The sequence below is a fragment of the Oncorhynchus nerka genome, linkage group LG19, assembly GCF_034236695.1.
Source record: "Oncorhynchus nerka isolate Pitt River linkage group LG19, Oner_Uvic_2.0, whole genome shotgun sequence".
NCBI classification, from domain to species: Eukaryota; Metazoa; Chordata; class Actinopteri; order Salmoniformes; family Salmonidae; genus Oncorhynchus; species Oncorhynchus nerka.
In genome coordinates this window covers 33,397,230-33,422,426 of record NC_088414.1, presented here as the reverse complement: position 1 = coordinate 33,422,426, position 25,197 = coordinate 33,397,230, and the positions used below count along the sequence as shown (strand labels likewise).

Below are 25,197 nucleotides of genomic sequence, written 5' to 3'. Positions count from 1 at the left end.
TCTTTTTGCATTGCATGGAAATAAAGTATTGCTTCAATTTAATCCAGGTAATATTTCCGATATACACTATATGCACAGCCGATTGAGAGGGAATGTTGAGCTCAGACAGCTCAGTGCACAGAGAAAACCAACTGCTTCTCATGCATCTAAATGAGTAGCATTCTCTTCAATACCAACTGATGATCAAGGCAGGGAGAAAGTGGACCACACTGTTTTCCTACAAAACACAATAAAGGAAATGAAAATAATGCATGTCTCATTACACTAAATAACTTTTGATTTTAAGATCTCTTTCTCTCACCCTCTCTTCTTTACAGCAGAAGACACCGACAGGGCCTTTATCTGCATTTATCCTCAAGAGGCAGGCAAGGAATGGGACTGCCAAAAATGGGTGACAAATGAGACGCTTCATCTTGATCATAGCGTCTAGAAGATAGAAATAGGGAGCTTCACTCTCCGTACAGCATGCCCATATGGTTGGGTCAGTATCTCCTGTCCAACGACAGAACCATGGCTTTCCCTCTCCGTACAGCATGCCCATATGGTTGGGTCAGTATCTCCTGTCCAACGACAGAACCATGGCTTTCCCTCTCCGTACAGCATGCCCATATGGTTGGGTCAGTATCTCATGTCCAACGACAGAACAATGGCTTTCCCTCTCCGTACAGCATGCCCATATGGTTGGGTCAGTATCTCCTGTCCAACGACAGAACCATGGCTTTCCCTCTCCGTACAGCATGCCCATATGGTTGGGTCAGTATCTCCTGTCCAACGACAGAACCATGGCTTTCCCTCTCCGTACAGCATGCCCTTATCGTTGAGTCAGTATCTCCTGTCCAGCATGGCCGGCATGGTACCACAGGCCTTAGAGCCAGTGGCAGTTTACCAATCAGGGAGCAACTCCATTCTCATGAACCGGGTTTCTTATGTTTGGTAGCCATGAGGCTGAGTAAGTCAACTTCCTGACTAGGTTAGTTCACCATCAGAGACTGAGGAATATCTTGGTCTACCAGGCTGACCCTTTACATTAAAAGCCTCATGACTGAGACGGGTCCACCAATCCTTTAACCCCAAGGGTAGGTCAGTTCCCCTGTCACAGAGATTTTAAGACTGGGTTTGATTACCTGCTCTCATTCCCTTAGGGTTAGATCCTTTAGCCCGAGGGCTGACTGAATTTCCACAGTGTTATCTCTAGCCCAGGGGTTTGGCCAAGAGGCCTCGCCACTGAGTTAGAGTATTCCTTCATGACCAGAGAACTGAAGAGAATGACTGGGGTTGCAAGAGGGGCCATCTGGAAACCTTCATAAACATGTCTGTCTTTCGGCGGTCTCTAAAGGGTTATAAGAAAGTCGTAAAAATGAAAGTGAGGTCCCTGTTGTGCAGTTTTCTTTCTTCTTGAGGCACTTCTTCTGTGCATATGCTCAGACAGTATGTATTCTGGAGGCTAGCCCTGTTCTGCACCTCAGTCACAACCCTCAACAATGGAGTGATTACAGTATATAGTACAGTACATCAACAGCATCCTCATCACCAGGGCCACACTAATCTCGGTTAACCTGCCCCCCCCTGGTCAGATGTCCAGTTATGATTACGTAGTCTGTCCCTGGCCACACAGAGTCAGTGGAGGAAGTTGAATTGTATCAACCCAGAAATTACAAATGTTTCACATCTGGAACTACTGCTGAAAACAACAGTCTCTATTAAGATGCAGACAATATCTGTAATTAAATATTCTCAGCAGCAGATTCCATACGGCTCATTACTGCTCTTTGTCCATGAAAACCACCAAGTAATCCAGTTATGTTTTGGGAAAGAGAGCTATTAAAGATGGAATATGCAGCTAGGGACAAATATCATTTCCAACTGTGAACACAGCAACCAAAAACCTTACAAACTAGGAACGATTTGAGATGTGTAGTTTAGGTGGGACCCAGGTCATATTACAGTATATACAGTAAGTCACCATTAGTCATCATAGCCTACAAAGTATTCATAGCCTTGACTTATTCCACATTTTGTTGTGTTACAGCCTGAAGTCAAAACGGATTCAACAAAAAGAAATCCTCACACATCTACACGCAATACCACCTAATGACAAAGTGAAAACATGTTTTCAGAAATGTTTGCAAATGTATTGAAAATGAAATACTGAAATATCTCAATTACGTAAGTATTCAAACGCTTGAGTAAATCCATGTTAGAATCACCCTCGGCAGCAATTACAGCTGTGAGTCTTTCTGGGTAAGTCTCTAAGAACTCTCCCCACCTGGAGAGTACAATATTTGTCCATTATTCTTTTCAGAATTCTTCAAGCTCTGTCAAATTGGTTGTTGATCATTGCTAGACAACCATTTTCAAGTCTTTTCGTATATTTTCAAGCAGATTTAAGTCAAAACTATAATTAGGCTACTCATGAACATTCACTGCCATCTTGGTAAGCAAATCCAGTGTAGATTGGCCATGTCTTTTAGGTTAATGTCCTGCTGAAACGTGTATTCATATCCTAGTATCTAGGGTTTTGCCTGTGCTTAGCTACATTCCGTTTATTTTTTATCCTGAAAAACTCCCTAGCCCTTAACGATTACAAGCATACCCATAACATGAGGCGGCCACCCCTATGCTTGAAAATATGGAGAGTGGTACTCAGTAATGTGTTGCATTGGATTTGGACCAAACATAATATTTTGTATTCAGGACAAAAATAATTGCTTTGCCACATTTTTTTGCAGTATTACTTTAGTGCCCTGTTACAAACAGGATGCATGTTTTGGAATATTCTTTATTCTGTTCAGGCTTCCTTCTTTTCACTCTGTCAATTAGGTTAGTATTTTGGAGTAACTACAATGTTGTTGATCCATCCTCAGTTGTCTCCTATCACAGCCATTACTCTGTAACTGTTATAAAATCACCATTGGCCTCATGGTGAAATCCCTGAGTGGTTACCTTCCTCTCTGGCAACTGAGTTAGAAAGGACACCTGTATCTTTGTAGTGACTGGGTGTATTGATACAACATCAAAAGTGTAATTAATTAATAACATCACCATGCTCAAAGGGATATTCAATGTCTGATTCCCTTATTTTACCCATTAACCAATAGGTTCCCATCTTTGTGAGGCTTTGGAAATCCTACCTGGTCTTTGTGGTTGAATCTGTGTTTGAAATTCACTGCTCGACTGAGGGACCATACAATTATCTGTATGTGTAGGGTACAGATAGGCGGTAGTGATTAATAAATTATGTTAATTGCACACAGAGTGAGTACGTGCAACTTTATTATTTGACTTGTTAAGCATATTTTTACTCCTATACTTATTTAAGCTTGCCATTACAATGGGGTTGAATACTTATTGACTAGAAGACATGCAAGCTTTACATTTTTTATTATTTTGTTAAATACATAAAAAATATATAACATTTGGAAAAAGTCAAAGGGTGTCAATACTTTCTGATGGCACTGTATATCTTAACTGGAAGAAACCAAGTCCAGACCATGTGAAAGAACCTGGTTGGGCAGAGAAAAGGTCCAAAAGTGCAAGCCCCAGGCATCAACTGACAAAGAGGGTGGCATCTCCAAAAAACCCTGACCTAGTTCAATGCTAAACTCTCTATACCAGCATTGAAGTAGAAAGCCCTTCACGGACCCCCTGCCCCCCAGCCCCCTCCTCAGTCTTGGCTGGGAATTTCTGAGATGTCTCTTGTTACAGCTGGGACCGGGATATCTTATCGCTTTTCTAGAGGTCAATTTATACTGCATGCATTCTTGCTGCATCTGTGTGTTTTCCATTATGTGTAACATCCCTGTTCTTTTCCTCAAAGGGATTCTAACAGTCTCTCCATTTCAGACCTCACTGTGCAATGGTACATTTAATAAAGGAAGATACGTCCTCAAATCAAATCAAATTTATTTTTATAGCCCTTCTTGCATCAGCTGATATCTCAAAGTGCTGTACAGAAACCCAGCCTAAAACCCCAAACAGCAAGCAATGCAGGTGTAGAAGCACCGTGGCTAGGAAAAACTCCCTAGAAAGGCCAAAACCTAGGAAGAAACCTAGAGAGGAACCAGGCTATGAGGGGTGGCCAGTCCTCTTCTGGCTGTGCCGGGTGGAGATTATAACAGAACATGGCCAAGATGTTCAAATGTTCATAAATGACCAGCATGGTCAAATAATAATAATCACAGTAGTTGTCGAGGGTGCAGCAAGCCAGCACCTCAGGAGTAAATGTCAATTTTTAGCCGATCATTCAGAGTATCTCTACCGCTCCTGCTGTCTCTAGAGAGTTGAAAACAGCAGGTCTGGGACAGGTAGCACGTCCGGTGAACAGGTCAGGGTTCCATAGCCGCAGGCAGAACAGTTGAAACTAACATCCTCACTGTCCATGGGTACATTTATTAAAGGAAGATACGTCCTCACTGTGCATAGGTACATTTATTAAAGGAAGATACGTCATCACTGTGCATAGGTACATTTATTAAAGGAAGATACGTCCTCACTGTGCATAGGTACATTTATTAAAGGAAGATACGTCCTCACTGTCCATGGGTACATTTATTAAAGGAAGATACGTCCTCACTGTCCATGGGTACATTGATTAAAGGAAGATACGTCCTCACTGTGCATAGGTACATTTATTAAAGGAAGATACGTGCTCACTGTGCATAGGTACATTTATTAAAGGAAGATACGTCCTCACTGTGCATAGGTACATTTATTAAAGGAAGATACGTCCTCACTGTGCATAGGTACATTTATTAAAGGAAGATACGTCCTCACTGTGCATGGGAACATATGATAGCTGCTGACAACAACAATAGTAGTTCACTAAATCATTTGTGTAGAAATAGTTTTCTAACGCCACAGGGCACCCAGGTTTACATTTCAATGATAATATGACTGGCTGCCAGTCGGGTGCTTCAAGTCAGAGGCTTGATGTGTGAGTGTGTAAGTCTGTATGTGTGTGTGTGTGTGTGTGTGTGTGTGTGTGTGTGTGTGTGTGTGTGTGTGTGTGTGTGTGTGTGTGTGTGTGTGTGTGTGTGTGTGTGTGTGTGTGTGTGTGTGTGTGTGCGTATAATGGGGAAGGGTGAGGGACAGGAGATGAGCTATAAATTCTTTGTCTCAAGGCAGCAGTTATAACAGTGTTGAAATACATGATGATCTACAAAGCTCAAAATGACCAGGCTCTGCAAAAAAACAGCAGAACTGATACATCTAACATCCCTTACACAAACACTGTGAATACAAACAAGCATAGTACCTTCCACACACACACACACACACACACACACACACACACACACACACACACACACACACACACACACACACACACACACACACATACACACACACACACACACACACACACACAGAAGCAGTATCGATCCTGTGTGTCTTCGTACATTTCACAGTTGTAAAGAGTTCAAATGGAGCATGGAGACTGCAGCAGCTTCACCACCAACAGGATCACTCTTTAGGCCAATGGCCAGAACAGAACATGATCTTTCCCAAGAATTTGAGAAACATAAACAAAATGTCACTATTATCATTATCATTATCATGCACTGAAAGCCTGTTTCAAGAGGACAGTGACCATATTTCAAGGACCATCAAACCGGAGAGAGAGAAAGATAGCATGTGAAAAGTACAAAATGGAGCTTGCTCTGAACTTTATCCTAATTTCCCCTCATCATGTCTTCTATTATATATTAACCTTCATCAATCACATCGATGATATGCTTAGTCTTGCCTGCCAAATTCATCTCAGCATTGGGGGGAAATCAATGAGCGCCACAGCATGCGATTGCACAACTGCCGCTCATGTAAACAAGCAAAGCACACTTACTGAGGAGAAGGAGGAGGAGGGGTGGTGTGCTGGCGCTGGCCGGCAGCAGTGCAGGTTGAGTGGGCAGCAGAGTGGGTACAATCAGGCCAGGTGTTGGCCGGAGCAGAGAGCCTGCAGCAGAGAGGGATGTTCTCTGGAGTGCCCTACTTTCAAAGACCCCGGTGGCCCCGTTGGCGGTTCCTGCTCTGTTTGGTGTAGCTGTAGTGTATGTCAGTGGATAACTCTCCTCTTCCTCTCCCCCCCTCAGATCCAGCTGACCGGGGGACTTAGAGAGTGTGGATGTGGAGCCCTGAGCTAGCGCCCAGCGCAGCAGCAGGAGACAGGCACCCAGGCCCAGGATGAGCAAGAGGAGTGTGGGGAGGAGCAAGAGGAGGCCCCTCACGGCCCCAAAGCCCCATCTGCAGCCACGCCGGGGAGGGCCACGCAACGTAGGGCAACCCAGTCTGGTGCCGCCCTCGGTCCCTTCCTCAGACCTCAGCACAGGGAATGGATGCACACAGACATCCAGGTCCATCCAGGTCCATCCACTGTCTGTCCAATTAACTCTTCCTTCCCTCTCAGCTGGTAACAGTGGTGGTGTAGGCTTTGCACCAGATTTACAATGTCTCTACGGCAGCTCTAGCTCTATGTTAGATCCACTTAGAGTCTCCCATGAGAAAGTATCCCCTTAGTGCTTGCCTCTCCTTCTCCCAGCATGTCTGTGTGTGTCCTGCAGAAGAAAGCGTGTCGGCTCTGGATCACACTTCACCCATTCCTCAGCTCCCCCTTCCCTCCCAAGCACGCGCACCGCTCACACACTCTGGCGGCTGTGAAATTGGGCATCAGAGCACTGCTGCGGGTGGCAGATGGTGGTGGCTCAGTCCACTGCCAGAGGACAAACTAACAGTGGAGGGGTCACTGAGCACAGACAGGCCAAAGTAACTTGACCCAGCCCAGGAGCACCGCAATATCTCCAGCTCCTACTCCAACCCAGTCCCAATTCCAGCCCCAACCAGATCCCCAACTCCAGCAGCACCAGCACCAGCCCTCCTAACCCAAGCTCCAGCACCAGTCCTCCTAACCCAAGCTCCAGCACCAGTCCTCCTAACCCAGGCTCCAGCCCCAGTCCTCCTAACCCGGGCTCTAGCCCCAGCACCAGTCCTCCTAACCCGGGCTCTAGCCCCAGCACCAGTCCTCCTAACCCGGGCTCCTGCCCCAGCACCAGTCCTCCTAACCCGGGCTCCAGCCCCAGCACCAGTCCTCATACCCCGGGTTCCAGCCCCAGCACCAGTCCTCCTAATCTGGGCGCCAGACCCAACTCTAGTCTTAACTTCAGCTCATGTCCTAACTTCAGCTCTAGTCCTAACTTCAGCTCTAGTCCTAAATTCAGCTCTTGTCTTAACTTCAGCTCTAGTTCCAACTTCAGCTCTAGTCCCAACTTCAGCTCTAGTCCCAACTTCAGCTCTAGTCCTAAGCAGCTCAACCCCCTGTGCGTCCACTGACCAACAGCGTAACGTAGAGTAGCTCCCCTCAGGACTTCCCCTCTCTTTGCTGATATAGAAAACAGGACCCAGGAAGAAATCCCCCACCCCGCACCAGCAGACTGGGGCGAGACCACGATTAACAGGAGGCAAAGGGATGGGGAAACGGGGGGGGGGGTTAGGAGAACAGCTGTGGCAGGCAAACTACAAAAGGCTACACTCCTGTGCATTAAACAGTGGAATGGTAAATATATGTGTTCCTCATCTGACCAGAGACACCTTCACGAGCCATAGCGCAACACACATCTGTTCAGACACACTGGGCCTGATCACAGAGCAGCAAGAGGTCAGAGGGTGCACAGGCCTCTGAATGACCAACTCAAGGGGGAATCAAATCAAATCAAAATGTATTTGTCACGTGCGCCAAATACAACAGGTGTAGGTAGACCTTACAGTAAAATGCTTACTTACAGGCTCTAACCAATAGTACAAAAAGGTGTTAGGTGAACAATAGGTAAGTAAAGAAATAAAACAACAGTAAAAGACAGGCTGTATAAAGTAGCGAGGCTATAAAAGTAGCGAGGCTACATACAGACACTGGTTCGTCAGGCTGATTGAGGTAGTATGTACATGTAGATATGGTTAAAGTGACTATGCATATATGATGAACAGAGAGTAGCAGTAGCATAAAAGAGGGGGCGGTGGGACAGGCGGGTGGTGGGACACAAAGCAGATAGCCCAGTTAGCCAATGTCTCTGACCTCCTCCCTATAGGCTGTCTCGTCGTTGTCGGTGATCTGGCCTACCACTGTTGTGTCGTCTGCAAACTTAATGATGGTGTTGGAGTCGTGCCTGGCCATGCAGTCGTGGATGAACAGGGAGTACAGGAGGGGACTGAGCATGCACCCCTGTGGAGCTCCAGTGTTGCGGATCAGCGTGGCAGATGTGTTGTTACCTACCCTCACCAACTGGGGGCGGCCCGTCAGGAAGTCCAGGATCCAGTTGCAGAGGGAGGTGTTTAGTCCCAGGATCCTTAGCTTAGTGATGAGCTTTGAGGGTACTATGGTGTTGAATGCTGAGCTGTAGTCAATGAATAGCATTCTCACATAAGTGTTCCTTTTGTCCAGGTTGGAAAGGGCAGTGTGGAGTGCAATAGAGATTGCATAATTTGTGGATCTCTTTGGGCAAATTGGAGAGGGTCTAGGGATTCTGGGATAATGGTGTTGATGTGAGCCATTACCAACCTTTCAAAACACTTCATGACTACAGACGTGAGTGCTACGGGTCTGTAGTCATTTAGGCAGGTTGCCTCTTGGGCACAGGGACTATGGAGGTCTGCTTGAAACATGTTAGTATTACAGACTCAATCAGGGACATGTTGAAAATGTCAGTGAAGACACCTGCCAGTTGTCAGTGCACACATGCACACATGCACACACACCCTAAAACCACCAAACCAGTGGCTAAAACAACAAAGCAGCCTGGTGCTTGTCTTTCTGTTAGGTTGTGTTGAAGTGAAGTTGGTCTATTTGTGGTGACTGAGGGTCCCTGTCAGGGTGTTCTCCAGTGGACTGTAAATACAGAGAGCTAGGCATGAATCTCCCTGAGTGAGGGCCTGCTCTACTCTGACATGGCCACTGCCGCTCGCCCACACCAATCAATGCCTATCGATTGACTTACAGGTACTTCACATTCATTCACGGCTGCAGCTAACATCCCAGAAAGATTTTGAGTGTCATTTGAGCTCAGTTAATCTGTTAATTTGTGTTGTCACATTGTCTGAGGTGTCTGTTTTTTACAACCAAGACAAAGAAAGGGGGATTTATGTAGTTTTAAAAAACTTTGTTTCCTTATATTACAAATAGATGTCAAGACTTTATGTAGTTTAAACAAACCATGTTTCTTATTATTACAAAGAGATGTCAGGACTTTATGTGGTTTAATTAAGGAGAGTGCACAATTTTTAACATGAATAGTTTTTAATCAACAAATGAGGAACATTTGGGCAGTCTTGATACCAAATTTTGAACAGAAATGCAATGGTTCATTGGATCAGTAAATCTTTGCACATACATAGCTGCCATCTAGTGGCCAAAATCTAAATTGCACCTGGGCTGGAGTAATACATTATGGCCTTTCTCTTGCATTTCAAAGATTGTACAAAAAAAAATACAAAAGAACAGTTGTTTTTTAATTTGTATTTTCTTTTACCAGATCTATTGTGTTATATTCTCCTACATTCCTTTCACATTTCCACAAACATCAAAGTGTTTCCTTTCAAATTGTCACGTTCTGACCCTAGTTATTGTGTTAATTGTTTGTTTTAGTTGGTCAGGATGTGAGTTGGGTGGGCATTCTATGTTTTGTGTGTCTAGGTTGTTTTTCTGTTTCCGGAGAGTGCCGGAGCCCGCCTGGGATTCGCTGAAGCAGTGTGAGGAGGGTTACAGGAGAATGAGGTTGGCGAAACGAGCACGGCGGCGCGGTAGGAAGCCCGAGAGACAACCCCAAAAATGTCTTGGGGGGTGGCACAGGGAGAGTGTGGCAGAGTCAGGAGTCAGACCTGAGCCAACTCCCCCTGGATGGAATCAGAGCTGTCGGCGAAGCTGAGGGCTGAGTCTGAGAGGGTGGAGGAGTTATTGGACAGATTGGAGGAGAGTGAACGGATGGGAGATGAGGAGACACTCGAGGAGTTGTTAATAGAATTGGAGGAGAGTGAAGAGAGAGAGAGCTGTTGATTTGGCGTAGTATGCAAGGCATTCGCCCTGAGGTGCGTGTCCCCAGCCCAGTACCACCAGTGCCGGCACACCGCACTAGGCTGTCTCTCCGTCCCATCAATACAGGTGCTCCCGCCTGTCTGGCGATACCAGAGTTTCCGCTCCTCAGTCCAGAGGCGCCAGAGCCCCTCAGTCCAGAGGCGCCAGAGCCCCTCAGTCCAGAGGCGCCAGAGCTCCTGAGTCCAGAGGCGCCAGAGCCCCTCAGTCCAGAGGCGCCAGAAATCCTCTGTCCATCGCTGCCAGAGTCTCCAGTCTGCCCAGCGCCGCCTGAGCTGCCCATCTGCCCAGCGCCGCCTGAGCTGCCCGTCTGCCCAGCGCCATCAGAGTCTCCCGTCTGTCCAGAGCTGCTAGAGTCTCCCGTCTGTCCAGCGCTGCCGGAGTCTCCTGCCTGTCAGGCGCTGCCAGAGCTTCCGCCCCTCAGTCCAGAGGCGCCAGAGCCCCTCAGTCCAGAGGCGCCAGAGCCCCTCAGTCCAGGGGCGCCAGAGCCCCTCAGTCCAGGGGCGCCAGAGCCCCTCTGTCCAGCGCTGCCAGAGTCTCCCGTCTGTCCAGAGCTGCTAGAGTCTCCCGTCTGTCCAGCGCTGCCGGAGTCTCCTGCCTGTCAGGCGCTGACAGAGCTTCCGCCCCTCAGTCCAGAGGCGCCAGAGCCCCTCAGTCCAGAGGCGCCAGAGCCACTCAGTCCAGGGGCGCCAGAGCCCCTCTGTCCAGGGGCGCCAGAGCCCCTCAGTCCAGGGGCGCCAGAGCCCCTCTGTCTAGCGCTGCCAGAGTCTCCCGTCTGTCCAGAGCTGCTAGAGTCTCCCGTCTGTCCAGCGCTGCCGGAGTCTCCTGCCTGTCAGGCGCTGCCAGAGCTTCCGCCCCTCAGTCCAGAGGCGCCAGAGCCCCTCAGTCCAGAGGCGCCAGAGCCCCTCAGTCCAGGGGCGCCAGAGCCCCTCTGTCCAGCGCTGCCAGAGTCTCCCGTCTGTCCAGAGCTGCTAGAGTCTCCCGTCTGTCCAGCGCTGCCGGAGTCTCCTGCCTGTCAGGCGCTGCCAGAGCTTCCGCCTCAGTCCAGAGGCGCCAGAGCCCCTCAGTCCAGAGGCGCCAGAGCCCCAGTCAGGGCGCCAGAGCAGCGCTGCCAGAGTCTCCCGCTGTCCAGAGCTGCTACTCCCGTCTGTCCAGCGCTGCCAGTCTCCTGCCTGGGGCGCTGCCAGAGCTTCCGCCCCTCAGTCCAGGGGCGCCAGAGCCCCTCAGTCCAGGGGCCAGAGCCAGTCCAGGGGGCGCCAGAGCCCCTCTGTCCAGGGGCGCCAGAGCCCCTCAGTCCAGGGGCGCCAGAGCCCCTCTGTCCAGCGCTGCCAGACTCTCCCGTCTGTCCAGAGCTGCTAGAGTCTCCCATCTGTCCAATGCTGCCGGAGTCTCCTGCCTGTCAGGCGCTGCCAGAGCTTCCGCCCCTCAGTCCAGAGGCGCCAGAGCCCCTCAGTCCAGAAGCGCCAGAGCCCCTCAGTCCAGGGGCGCCAGCGCCCCTCAGTCCAGGGGCGCCAGAGCCCCTCAGTCCAGGGGCGCCAGAGCCCCTCTGTCCAGCACTGCCAGAGCCTTCCTCCTCTCCAGCGCTGCCGGAGTCTCCCGCCTATCTGGCGCTGCTAGAGTCTCCCGTCTGTCCAGAGCTACTAGAGTCTCCCATCTGTCCAGAGCTGCTAGAGTCTCCCGTCTGTCCAGAGCTACTAGAGTTTCCCGTCTGTCCAGAGCTGCTAGAGTCTCCCGTCTGTCCAGAGCTCCTAGAGTCTCCGTCTTTCCAGAGCTGTTAGAGTCTCCCGTCTGTCATGAGCTGCCAGAGCCGCCAGTCTGTCATGACCCGCCAGTCAGCATGGAGCCGCCAGAGCCGCCAGAGCCGCCAGTCAGCGTGGAGCCACCAGAGCCGCCAGTCAGCGTGGAGCCGCCAGAGCCGGCAGTCAGCATGGAGCCGCCAGAGCCGCCAGTCAGCTTGGAGCCGCCGGAGCCGCCAGTCAGCCAGGAACCGCCGGAGCCGCGAGTCAGCTAGGAGCCGCTATTCAGCCAGGATCTGCCAGAGCCATCAGTCAGCCAGGATCTGCCAGAACCGCCAGTCAGCCAGGATCTGCCAGAGGCGCCAGTCAGCCAGGAGCTGCCAGAGCCGTCAACCAGCCTGAGATACCTCTCAGTCCTGAGCTACCTCTCAGTCCTAAGCTACCCCTCAGGTCTGAGCTACCCCTCGGTCATGAGCTACATATCAGTCCTGAGCTGTGTCCCTCAGTCCGGTGGGCCTGTTGTTTAGGGTTCCCAGGTCAGGGTCGGCGGCAAGGGTCGCCGTTCCTAGGAGGCCACAGAGGCGGACTAAGACTATGGTGGAGTGGGGTCCACGTCCAGCGCCAGAGCCGCCACCGCGGACAGATGCCCACCCAGACCCTCCCCTATAGGTTCAGGTTTTGCGGCCGGAGTCCGCACCTTGGGAGGGGGGGACTGTCACGTTCTGACCCTAGTTCTTGCGTTAATTGTTTGTTTTACTTGGTCAGGACGTGAGTTGGGTGGGCATTCTATGTTTTGTGTGTCTAGGTTGTTTTTCTGTTTCTGTGTCTGTGTTTTACACCACACGGGACTGTTTTCGTTTTTCGTTATTCACGGTACGTTTATTGTTTTGTATAGAGTGTTCAGTTTATGTGTTTAATAAACAACCATGGACACTTACCACGCTGCGCATTGGTCCTCCGATCCTTCTCGCCTCTCCTCTTCAGAAGAAGAGGAGGAAAACCATTACACAAATGGTACCAAGAATATGCATATCCTTGCTTCAGGTCCTGAGCTACAGGCAGTTAGATTTGGGTATGTCATTATTGGCGAAAATTGAAAAGAAAGGGCAGACCCATAATTAAGAGGTTTTCAATACACTATGTTTCCTTATATTACAAAGAGATGTCAGGACTTTATATAGTTTAAATAAACTATGTTTCCTTATATTACAAAGAGATGTCAGGACTTTATGTAGTTTAAACAAACTATGTTTCCTTATATTACAAAGAGATGTCAGGACCTTTATTGCAGGAAGAGAAAGAGAGTGATAAAATATAACAGCGAGACAGAGTGAAAGGGAAAAGCTAATAAGGAAACCTGTTTTTTTGCAAGAGCACAGCTGTAGACGTGCAAGAATATTACTCACTAGATGTTGATAGAGAAGTCATGGAGAAAAATATAGTTTTGTATGAGAGGGACAGGTGTGTTTGGCTTCAACATTTACATAGAGTGTGTGTGTGTGCAAACTGCTGCTGGTGGGCCCCATCATGACTGATGAGGTTGGACCAATCAGCAGCCCAGCTGTGTCTTCCATCGACACATTCCTGGGAACTCACACACTCTCTCATTCTCTCTGTGGGGCCATGAAGAGCGCCCCCTAGGGATGCGACCCTTAGCCTGCGAACGCACGGGTGCCTTGCAAAACGCTTATCACAACACAGCAGCCTGCAGGAGACTCTCTCTCTCCTTCCCCTGCCATGTGGATCACTGCAACCTGCAGCAGCAACCACCACAGTACTATACCAGTACTCATATCAACCTGGTGGGTTCTAAGTAAAACACATAAACCTAGTGGGTTCTAAGTAAAACACATAAACCTAGTGGGTTCTAAGTAAAACACATGGACCTAGTGGGTTCTAAGTAGAACACATAAACCTAGTGGGTTCTAAGTAAAATACATAAACCTAGTGGGTTCTAAGTAAAACACATAAACCTAGTGGGTTCTAAGTAAAACACATAAACCTAGTGGGTTCTATGTCAAATACATAAACCTAGTGGGTTCAAAGTAAAACACAAACCTAGTGGGTTCTAAGTAAAACACATAAACCTAGTGGGTTCTTAGTAAAACACATAAACCTGGTGGCTTCTAGGTAAAATACATAAACCTGGTGGGTTCTAGGTAAAACACATAAACCTGGTGGGTTCTAGGTAAAACACATAGACCTGGTGGTTTCTAGGTAAAACACATACACCTAGTGGGTTCAAAGTAAAACACATAAACCTAGTGGGTTCTAAGTAAAACACATAAACCTAGTGGGTTCTAAGTAAAACACATAAACCTAGTGGGTTCTAAGTAAAACACGTAAACCTGGTGGGTTCTAAGTAAAACACATAAACCTAGTGGGTTCTAAGTAAAACACATAAACCTAGTGGGTTCTAAGTAAAACACCTAAACCTGGTGGGTTCCAGGTAAAACACATAAACTTGTACTGTAGGGGTCAAGGTAAAACATATAAACTTGTACTGTAGTGGTCAAGGTAAAACACATAAACTTGTACTGTAGGGGTCAAGGTAAAACTCATAAACTTGTACTGTAGGGGTCAAGGTAAAACATAAACTTGTACATTAGGGATCAAGGTAAAACATAAACTTGTACATTAGGGGTCAAGGTAAAACATATAAACTTGTACTGTAGTGGTCAAGGTAAAACACATAAACTTGTACTGTAGGGGTCAAGGTAAAACACATAAACCTGTACTGTAATGGTCAAGGTAAAACATAAACTTGTACTGTAGGGGTCAAGGTAAAACACATAAACTTGTACTGTAGGGGTCAAGGTAAAACACATAAACTTGTACTGTAGGGGTCAAGGTAAAACATAAACTTGTACATTAGGGGTCAAGGTAAAACATAAACTTGTACATTAGGGGTCAAGGTAAAACACATAAACTTGTACTGTAGGGGTCAAGGTAAAACATAAACTTGTACATTAGGGGTCAAGGTAAAACACATAAACTTGTACTGTAGGGGTCAAGGTAAAACATAAACTTATACATAGGGGTCAAGGTAAAACACATAAACTTGTACTGTAGGGGTCAAGGTAAAACACATAAACTTGTACTGTAGGGGTCAAGGTAAAACATAAACTTGTACTGTAGGGGTCAAGGTAAAACATAAACTTGCACATTAGGGGTCAAGGTAAGCCATAGCTTAGAAGGCAAGGGAAGCCAGCGAGCATTTGGCCTCCCTTGATTAAAAAAACTATAAAATAATAGCCAATCAGCATTGAGCTAAACTGACAGCTCAACTGTGACTGGTCCTGGCACATCCCCAAAAAGTATCAAGAGAAGCCAGTTTGGGTTTGGCTTCACTCCTATCATATCACATTGAGATAAATATGTCATTGACATAAACAACTTGAATTCATGCATGTCGTTGTGTTGTTGTCCTCCTGTGGACTTCTAGCTAAAATCAACCCTTTCCTAAATGAGCCATGGATGGAGATTTGGGCTTGTGATTTTACTTAATGCTCCGTACTGGTCAGACATTTAAAAAAATATTTTACCTTTATTTAACTAGGTAAGTCAGTTAAGAACAAATTCTTATTTTCAATGACGGCCTAGGAACAGTGGGTTAACTGCCTGTTCAGGGGCAGTACGACAGATTTGTACCTTGTCAGCTCGGGGCTTTGAACTTGCAACCTTCCGGTTACTTGTCCAACGCTCTAACCACTAGGCTACCACTAGGCTACCCTGACGCCCCATGATGATTCTGATCCAACCATAGATTCATACATTGTGCCCGTGGACTTGAAGGGATGGAAGTTGAATAAGTAGCTAGATTTAGAAGGCTAATGTTAACTAGTTAACGTTGCCCATGAAGGAAGCTAGGCTAGCGAGCAAGCATTTTAGCCAGGTAGCCTAGGACAAAAAAAGTGTGTACTGTATGACAGAGTCATAGACCATTTTGTCAACATGAAAGCGAGGAGGATGGCATTGGTGGTAAGGAGTGTCCAGTGAGTCCAATCTCAAAACGTTTTTTAGATAGATGGCAGCAAGCCATTACATAAGAAAACACAACACTTAAACAATACATGAATTGCCCTATAACAGTGACAAACGGTCCCCACAAACTGTTAGGGCCTACATAAAGCTGTCCCAACAGCAGATCTTTCTTTTCAGCACCATGGAGTGTCTCCTTTCCACTTCTACACCTGGCTATCAGCGGAGCCTTGTCTGGAAGTGAAACAGTTCATTCAGCCTCATTTAGGCCTTTAAAAAAACAAGATAGCTGATATGGCTGACTTGCTTAAACAAATGTGGTTTCTATTGACAATTGAGATGTGGAAACTATGGCATAAGGGAACGATGAGTAGTCAATATAACTATTTGGTCAGCACTTTTGAAGTGTACAGCTACAGAATTCGGAACATGGGCCGTTCTTACAGTATTGTCCCTGTGCACCAAGTCAGAACCATAGGCTAAGTTATAAGGGGACCAAATTATTAGGGTGAGGCATATGGGCTACTAACAGCTTACTACACAACATACACTTAGTATTACTTTATTAGCTACAGTATATATATCTCCCTGGCATTCTGTATTACATCATTTATGCAGCAGCATACAATACATTTTTTAACTCATCGTTGTGCTGTGCTCACTTGAACAGGAAGGTGATACGGCGGTCCTTCTTGTGGGCAAATTTTGTCATGAGACTTTGTCATAAAAGTCTGTCATTCTCTGTATTTATGGTGCTTTCAAGTTGTGATCTCTGAAAAAACAAGGTCCAATCATGACATCGGTGATCTTCAGGTCACTAGGCCTCTAGAAAGAGGCCCGAGTTCCCGACTTCACAGTTGGCTTGAACTCACTGAAGTCTGAGATTTCCCAGTTCCGAGTTTCCAGTTGTTTTGAATGCGGCAGAAGTCATATTGGATTGACCACATGACCAACGTATTCAACCTTTTCTGGTCCATGGTGTTACGTGTGAATATTTATCTTTTTAAGCTTGGAAAAGAGACCCTTAAACACAGTCTTGGCCCACACACCCTCTCCACCGAGTAGCAGGGAAATCAAAATAGTGATTGCTTTGCAACGCTTGCAGTTAGCCAATGATTCCTTCCAAACCACTCATTGTTGAATTTGCGATTTCCAACTTGTTGTGTAATGTTTATGTCCAATGGCCAATGAGCACCAATACGTCTTATCTATAATTTCTCTTCATAGGATTGAAGGACTGAAAAGGATTTGCCAGTAGATTGTGGATGTGATTCATGATGATGACTACTTGTCTAGCTTCCTAGCTGAGATTTTGAAAGTATGATGTTGACATGATCAGTCCAATCAAAGGTACGGTAGATATAACGTGATTTGACATCATTTTATCTGTGGCCACTGACCTTGAGCCTTCTAGGATGGGCACTTCTAATGTAAATATATGGCAGCACCCAAAGGGGCTTAAACTTTACATCTCTCTGTAGATTTTGTGGTGACGTAGTGTCCCCATGAGTGAATTTCTTTTTACATTGTTTGCAAACTGATATGTGACATGTATTAATGTCAAAATAACGTGCACACACACACACACACACACACACACACACACACACACATCTGAACCATGGACAGCCACATCATATTTAGGTTACGTCGATTGGACTAAATTGTTTTCGGTATCTTTCATTTGTATTAGAATAAGCAGAGGTGATTTGATGATGTAGAAATGTTAATGTTAAAATAGTGGAGGCAGCTCCTGCTTTCTTTGTGACTTGTGGTAACTCTCCGTGGTTCTAAATCAATAGTTGTTTAGTCGTCTGAACATGTCTGAAACATTAACTTGCTAGACCCTGCTGTAGGTCATGTAACTGTTTGTTACATTTAAATTCTACCTTTTTTTAACTAGCCAAGTCAGTTAAGAACAAATTCTTACTTGCAATGATGGCCTACACCGGCCAAACCCGGAGGACGCTGGGCCAATTGTGCGCCGCCCTATGGGACTCCCAATCACGGCTGGTTGTGATACAGCCTGGATTTGAACCAGGGTGTCTGTGGTGACACTTCTAGCCATGAGATGTAGTGCCTTAGACCGCTGCACCAGTGAGGAGCCCGCAATATGCTTTGTGGACTTCACCAGATAGAGGTTGCTCTCCAGTTTTAGGCCTATATATCACGGTCGCAAGGCATATGAACTAACAGGTTATAGAGCAAACAACACAATTATCACAACACATAGGTTGTAATATGGCTGTTTTTGTTTTTGGGCTCGGTTTCCCCAGTGAATTTACCCACTCACCACTACTGCGCTAGACCAAAATAGTGATGGACCAAGTAAATCAATAAACCCAGCCACCCACTCTGCCGTCTGTGTGCAGTAGAACAATAATTGCCACTTTGTCCATTTACAATGTGTGTTTGTTTTTCCTGGTGAAAACAGTGACGTTGGTAAAAATCTCCACAGAAGAGCAGCAATTGGATATCATTGGCATACTGCACGGTTGGCACAGTGCCACCATACAACACACTTTCCCCTCATTTTAAACATGCATGAGGAGAGCATGTTCACTGTCCGTGCAGTTTTTACAAGAAAACAACAGTTGTTTTTTCCAACACCAGATTTGTGAAACATGTTCTGCACCTCTCGGCTCTTCCTATCGGATGAATGGCACTAGTTTGGTGTTGCATGGTTACATTGGTCAAATCAAATAGCTTGTAAAAATGAGTATGAATAAAGGCCATTTATTTATTAATTTAGTATGAATACAGGAAATTAATCAATTCATTTAGTATGAATACAGGCCATTGATTTATTAATTTAGTATGAAAAGGCCTTTTATTTATTAATTTAGTATGAATACAGGTCATTCATTGTCTAGGTCTAGGGCCTATGTCAAGAAATATGGAGTAGCCCCACAATAACTACAGGGTTTTACAATACTGCTCATCTGTAAATCTCACTAACTCCATTTCCCATCTCTCATGTCTTGTTAAATCAGGAATCCAGATTCCAGATTGCTCAAGTGGTTAGCGGTCAGCCAATCAGCAGTCAGGGCTTGAACCACCCAGTTTATAGTGGTGTTTAGTGAGCTCCAGTTACCTCAGATATCAACATAGGACTGTGGTTCAAGTTGGTTAGGCTCAGACAGTCTGAGTGATACTCCGCATCAGATAAGTTCCCAGCAGCACAGCTCACAGCTAATTATTCATCTGGTTGTGGTTACAACCTTTCATTCACTGTAACAGAGTGATCAATGCCCTGTAAAACAGCACCAAAGTGAAAATATATTTAGTGGGTCTGCTTCACTGTGAAATGGCCCCTCCACCAGATCACAGGCTACGTCCAGCCTGCCCTCTACTTGTTTTTTACCTGTGACCTTACAGCCTCGGACCACATGCACAGACAGACCCCCATGCTCAAGGCCCTCCCCAGCGGCTGACCCTAGACAGGGAGAAGAGCCATAGGCTTGCACAGGGGACCAGTCTGGGGCTGGGTGGTGGGAGGGAGGACAGCATGTGTTGGGGCTAGTTTCTCAGGGCCTGCCTCCGACAGAGCAATCAGTATCCAGAGGCACCACTATTGGTTCACTCTGGGGAGAGAAATGATAGTGCTGGGGATAGGAGCTGTTTGTCTTCATTACCCATAGGCCCTAGAGCTCATGGTCACACACTCTCTCTCACACACACACACACACACACACACACACACACACACACACACACACACACACACACACACACACACACACACACACACACACACACACACACTTCGCCTCCCTCTCTGTGTTCAACCTTGTTCAGCCTTTATGGGAGAGCAAAACCGGAGTGACGGCCAACATTACTAACAATCCCAATTACTGTAGGCATTTACTGTAGGCAAGCTTCTGAAAAAGCTTGTATGAATGTGTGTGTGTGTCTGGAGTGAGGTGACACGGTGAGGGTGTAGGTTCAGGAAGAGATGTGACATACTAGTGGTAATGGTGAGAGAAACCCTGTGTTACTGGCTGCCTCTGGACAAAGCCTGCAAACTCTGACTGCGTTCTAAAATGGGTGTGAAACAGTCTCCTCTGCAAAGCAGCTGGGTCTCCTAATATCTCTCTCTCTCTCTCTCTCTCTCTCTCTCTCTCTCTCTCTCTCGCTCTCTCTCTCTCTTTTTCTCTCTCTCTCTCTCTCTCCCTTTACTGTGTCTCTCCCTTTACTCTCTTGCTCACTCTCCATTTACACTCTCTCTCTCGCTCCCCCTTTCCCTCACTCACTCCCTTCCTCCATCTACCTTGCTTTCTCTCAGTCACTCTCTCACTCTCTAGCTTTTGCTGCCTCCTTCACTCTTTCTCTCTCTCTCTAGCAGGCACACATACACATATAATACTGCGGCTACATACTGCTATAGCAACACACTGCAGCAGGCAGGCATACACCACTGCAGCCTTTCACCAGAGTAGCCATTTCTCTCATGACCTTAGGATGAATAGCAACCCAGGCAGCTTCTCAAATCAATCATATTCCCTCTGTTCATATCAACAACAACGCATATTGTACCTGCAAAAAATATATAAATAAATCCTATTATGACAGGAAAAGACGACCCAGGAAAAGACGACCCAGGAAAAGACGACCCAGGAAAAGACGACCCAGGAAAACAGAACACTACAGAAGGGCTATATCTTATCACACACATTCAATACAAGGCATTATGCATTCTGTATTATGCATTCTGTATTCTGTATTCTGTATTATGCATTCAGTATTATGCATTCTGCATTCTTCATTCTGCATTCTGCATTCTTCATTCTGCATTCTGCATTCTGCATTCTGCATTCTTCATTCTGCATTCTGCATTCTGCATTCTTCATTCATCATTCTGCATTCTGCATTCTGCATTATGCATTCTGCATTCTTCATTCTGCATTCTTCATTCTTCATTCTTCATTCTTCATTCTGCATTCTGCATTCTTCATTCTTCATTCTGCATTCTGCATTCTTCATTCTTCATTCTGCATTCTGCATTCTTCATTCTGCATTCTGCATTCTGCATTCTTCATTCTTCATTCATCATTCTTCATTCTTCATTCTTCATTCCTAATTCAGCATTCTTCATTCTTCATTCTGCATTCTGCATTCTTCATTCTGCATTCTGCATTCTGCATTCTTCATTCTGCATTCTGCATTCTTCATTCTGCATTCTGCATTCTGCATTCTTCATTCTTCATTCTGCATTCTGCATTCTGCATTCTTCATTCTGCATTCTGCATTCTGCATTCTTCATTCTTCATTCATCATTCTTCATTCTTCATTCTGCATTCTGCATTCTTCATTCTGCATTCTGCATTCTGCATTCTTCATTCTGCATTCTGCATTCTGCATTCTTCATTCTTCATTCTTCATTCTTCATTCTGCATTCTGCATTCTGCATTCGTCATTCTGCATTCTGCATTCATTCATTCATTAATTCAGGTATATATGTTTTTTTTTGCCAACTCTGTTCATATCAAGCTTCCTACCTAACTGTTGGCTAAACACAGCAAAATACTGTCAGTTTACCTCCCTTCACCATATTTTCAGCCATTTTTTTATTGATATCATCTGGGTGAACCCCTCCCCCAGCCTGTGGACACCCCGATACGCCCTGTCTCGTCGCCTGCCTTGCCTCCCCTCCAGAGTGAAACACACACACACAAACACACACACACAAACTACCTGCCCTCCAGGACACCTACACCACCCGATGTTACAGGAAGGCCATAAAGATCATCAAGGACATCAACCACCCGAGCCACTGCCTGTTCACCCCGCTATCATCCAGAAGGCGAGGTCAGTACAGGTGCATCAAAGCTGGGACCGAGAGACTGAAAAACAGCTTCTATCTCAAGGCCATCAGACTGTTAAACAGCCACCACTAACATTGAGTGGCTGCTGCCAACACACTGACACTGACACTGACTCAACTCCAGCCATTTTAATAATGGGAATTGATGGGAAATGATGTAAATATATCACTAGCCACGTTAAACAATGCTACCTTATATATAATGTTACTTACCCTACATTATTACTCTCATATGCATACGTATATACTGTACCCTATATCATCGACTGCATCCTTATGTAATACATGTATCACTAGCCACTTTAACTATGCCACTTTGTTTACATACTCATCTCATATGTATATACTGTATTCAATACCATCTACTGTATCTTGCCTATGCTGCTCTGTACCATCACTCATTCATATATCCTTATGTACATATTCTTTATCCCCTTACACTGTGTATAAGACAGTAGTTTTGGAATTGTTAGTTAGATTACTTGTTGGTTATTACTGCATTGTCGGAACTAGAAGCACAAGCATTTCGCTACACTCGCATTAACATCTGCTAACCATGTGTATGTGACAAATAAAATGTGATTTGATTTGATTTGATTATGTGCAGCAAATCACTCATTCTGCCACAAGACAGAGAAGACAGTTGCACCGCTGTTGGGAAGAATGAGGAGAAGAGATTTGGGAAGAATGAGGAGAAGAGATTTGGGAAGAATGAGGAGAAGAGATTTGGGAAGAATGAGGAGAAGAGATTCAAGAGAATACAGAGCTCACCTAAAAAAAACATATGCCACTGGTTGAGAGAAATTGTCATTGTTTTTGAGCAGAATTATGTGAAGTTTTATGTGTTGTTGCAGGTGCGTCAGGGTCAGTTTAGCACAGAAAATGCCATCCTCGTCAATCTGTCGCAATTGGCGGCCACCTAATCCTGCCTAATGGGCGGGCGGGCCATGATCTTGACAATATCCAACACGCCATCTCTTTGCTCATACATACTCCAGCCATACACTCTGCATCATGCCAGTATTCCCTCTTGTCTGACAGACAGGCCATGGCTCAGTACTCACTGCTTTGGACATGAACAGTGCTCGTGGAGTTGGAGTTCCCCAGAAGGTTCTCTGCCACACACGTGTAATTCCCAGAATGCTCCAGCTTGGCTCTGCTGATCTGGACCCTGGAGTTCTTCCTGTGGCAGACACAAACAGTTGACTCAGGGGACCCAACATGACATGGAAACACAACAAGTGTCTGGGGACAGAGGACGACAACACAACAGGCATGGAAGAACCTACTGTAGCCTTGCAACAAAAACGGGGAGTCGCCATACAAACCAGATTAGAGCGGGATAGAAGCCAGTTAGTCAGAGTCGATTTTGATGCAGTTTGTAATTTCAGCAGGTAAGAATTTACAGGAAGGTAAAGATTTGCAATATGGAACACTGAGGAATCTAGGTCTCCGTCCTATTCATCAACCCAGTAACCAACTTTCATTTAAAAGGCCACCTAGTCGCTAAACACTTCTACACTGCAAAGTATACTTTCTGTTATTTCACTAATGAAGGAATTTGCTCATAAATCCCTGGCATACTCTCATAAATAATGTGTCTCTGTGTTGATGTTTCACTTTCCAAAATGCTTTTCATCTTTTGGGTCAGCTGCTAAAAGCATTAGGAGAAAACTACTGAAGGAGAAATTACTGCCACGCAGTGACTTTTGACATTTGTCTGTTTTGCTAACACTACCACATGCTAAATATATTAGGAGCTTCAAGGGATTGTAGATGGACTCACTGGCTGGACTTTATTTTGACATCTCTGCTTTTCTTGAGCTCACTGCCATCTTTGAACCATTTGTAGGTAGGGCTGGGGTTTCCTGTAGCCTCACACTTGACCGTGAGCCTGCTCCCCTCTTCCACCATCAGGTTCCTCAACCGCTTCAACTTTGGGGCATTAGCTAAACACAGAGAGAGAAACAGAGGTGATATTAGACATTTTTAAATTAAATGGGACACGCTTGAAATGGGTTAAAGACAAGAGACAGAGAAAGAGACAGAGAGAAAGAGGAACACTTTTTGTGTATCATGTTTACTGTTAATGTCTGATTGTTTTGGTCTTTCTTTTGTTTAAGTCTCTTTGTTGGTTTTTGTCATTGTTGTTTTGTTTATTGTTTATTTCACTTGCTTTGGCAATGTAAACACATTTGCCATGCCAATAAAGCCCCTTTGAATTGAAATGAGAGCGAGGGAGAGAGAGGGAGAGGGGAATAGAGAGGGAGATGTGGAGAGAGTGTGGGGGGGTACACAGAGACCCAGAAAGACAGAAGGAGAATCTCAATTGCATACTCCTCGCGTCCTACTCCTCGCGTCCTCTCTCCTTCTCAAAGCCATTGGATGAGAAAGCCAGAAGTCCCTCCCCTCTGTCCTTCTCTTCCAATGGGTTTTGAGGAGGCGAGGAGAGAGAACATGAGGAGTATGCAACTGAGATTCTCCCAGAGACACAGAAAGACAGACATGTCATGTCACCAAGAGCTCAGCCATCATCTCTCTCGTATAGCCAGATGAGGTCACCAGAGCTCAGCCTCTCTCATATCTCTAGACTAAGTCAGAATCACTGTCAAACAGGATACATTTTACATTGTCTTCAATTGAGTAGCTAGTTTCAGTTTTTATGAATGCTTGAAGCGGTATGCTTCAAGCATTCACAACTGAATGGAACAAAAAAGCAATTTGGGATGATATGCTTCAAAGAACACAAGACATAACTGAACCTAATACCAGAAAAGGGATGAACTGCTCTCAGAATGTGATATGCTCTAAGAACTGCTCTCAGAATGCAGTATGCTCTAATAATTCCTCTCAGATTGAGATGGGGTCTAAGAGCTGCTCTCAGAATGAGATATGCTCTAAGAATGAGATATGCTCTAAGACCTGCTCTCAGAATGCAATATGCTCTAGGAACTGCTCTCAGAATGTGGTATGCTCTAAGAACTGCTCTCAGAATGCAATATGCTCTAGGAACTGCTCTCAGAATGTGGTATGCTCTAAGATCTGCTCTCAGAATGCAATATGCTATAAGAACTGCTCTCAGAATGCATTATGCTCTAAGATCTGCTCTCAGAATACGACATGCTCTCAGAACTGCTCTCAGAATGCAGTATGCTCTAAGAATTCCTCTCAGATTGAGATATGCTCTAAGAACTGCTCTCAGAATGCAGTATGCTCTAAGAATTCCTAGCCGAATGTGGTATGCTCTCAGAACTGATCTCAGAATGTGGTATGCTCTAAGAACTGCTCTCATAATGTGATATGCTCTAAGAACTGCTCTCATAATGAGATATGCTCTAAGAACTGCTCTCAGAATGCAATATGCTCTAAGATCTGCTCTCAGAATGTGATATACTCTAAGAACTGCTTGCAGAATGTGTTCTTAGATGCTCTTAGAAGACCCACTAATAGTTGCTCAGATCTCTAAGTTTTAAACCCCTATCTATTTATTTCTCTCTTCTTATTTTGTCTATATTGTGCCATTTTTGTAAGCCATAGATTGACAGAAAATTATTGTTATGGATGTTGCTAGATGTGCATTTAAG

The 25,197-nt window shown here is 45.7% G+C and overlaps 1 pseudogene; it reads right to left on the bottom strand.

Moving 5' to 3' along the window:
- LOC115146947 (pro-neuregulin-2, membrane-bound isoform-like) overlaps positions 1-25,197 on the bottom strand; it is a 134,914-nt pseudogene that overhangs the window by 77,033 nt on the left and 32,684 nt on the right.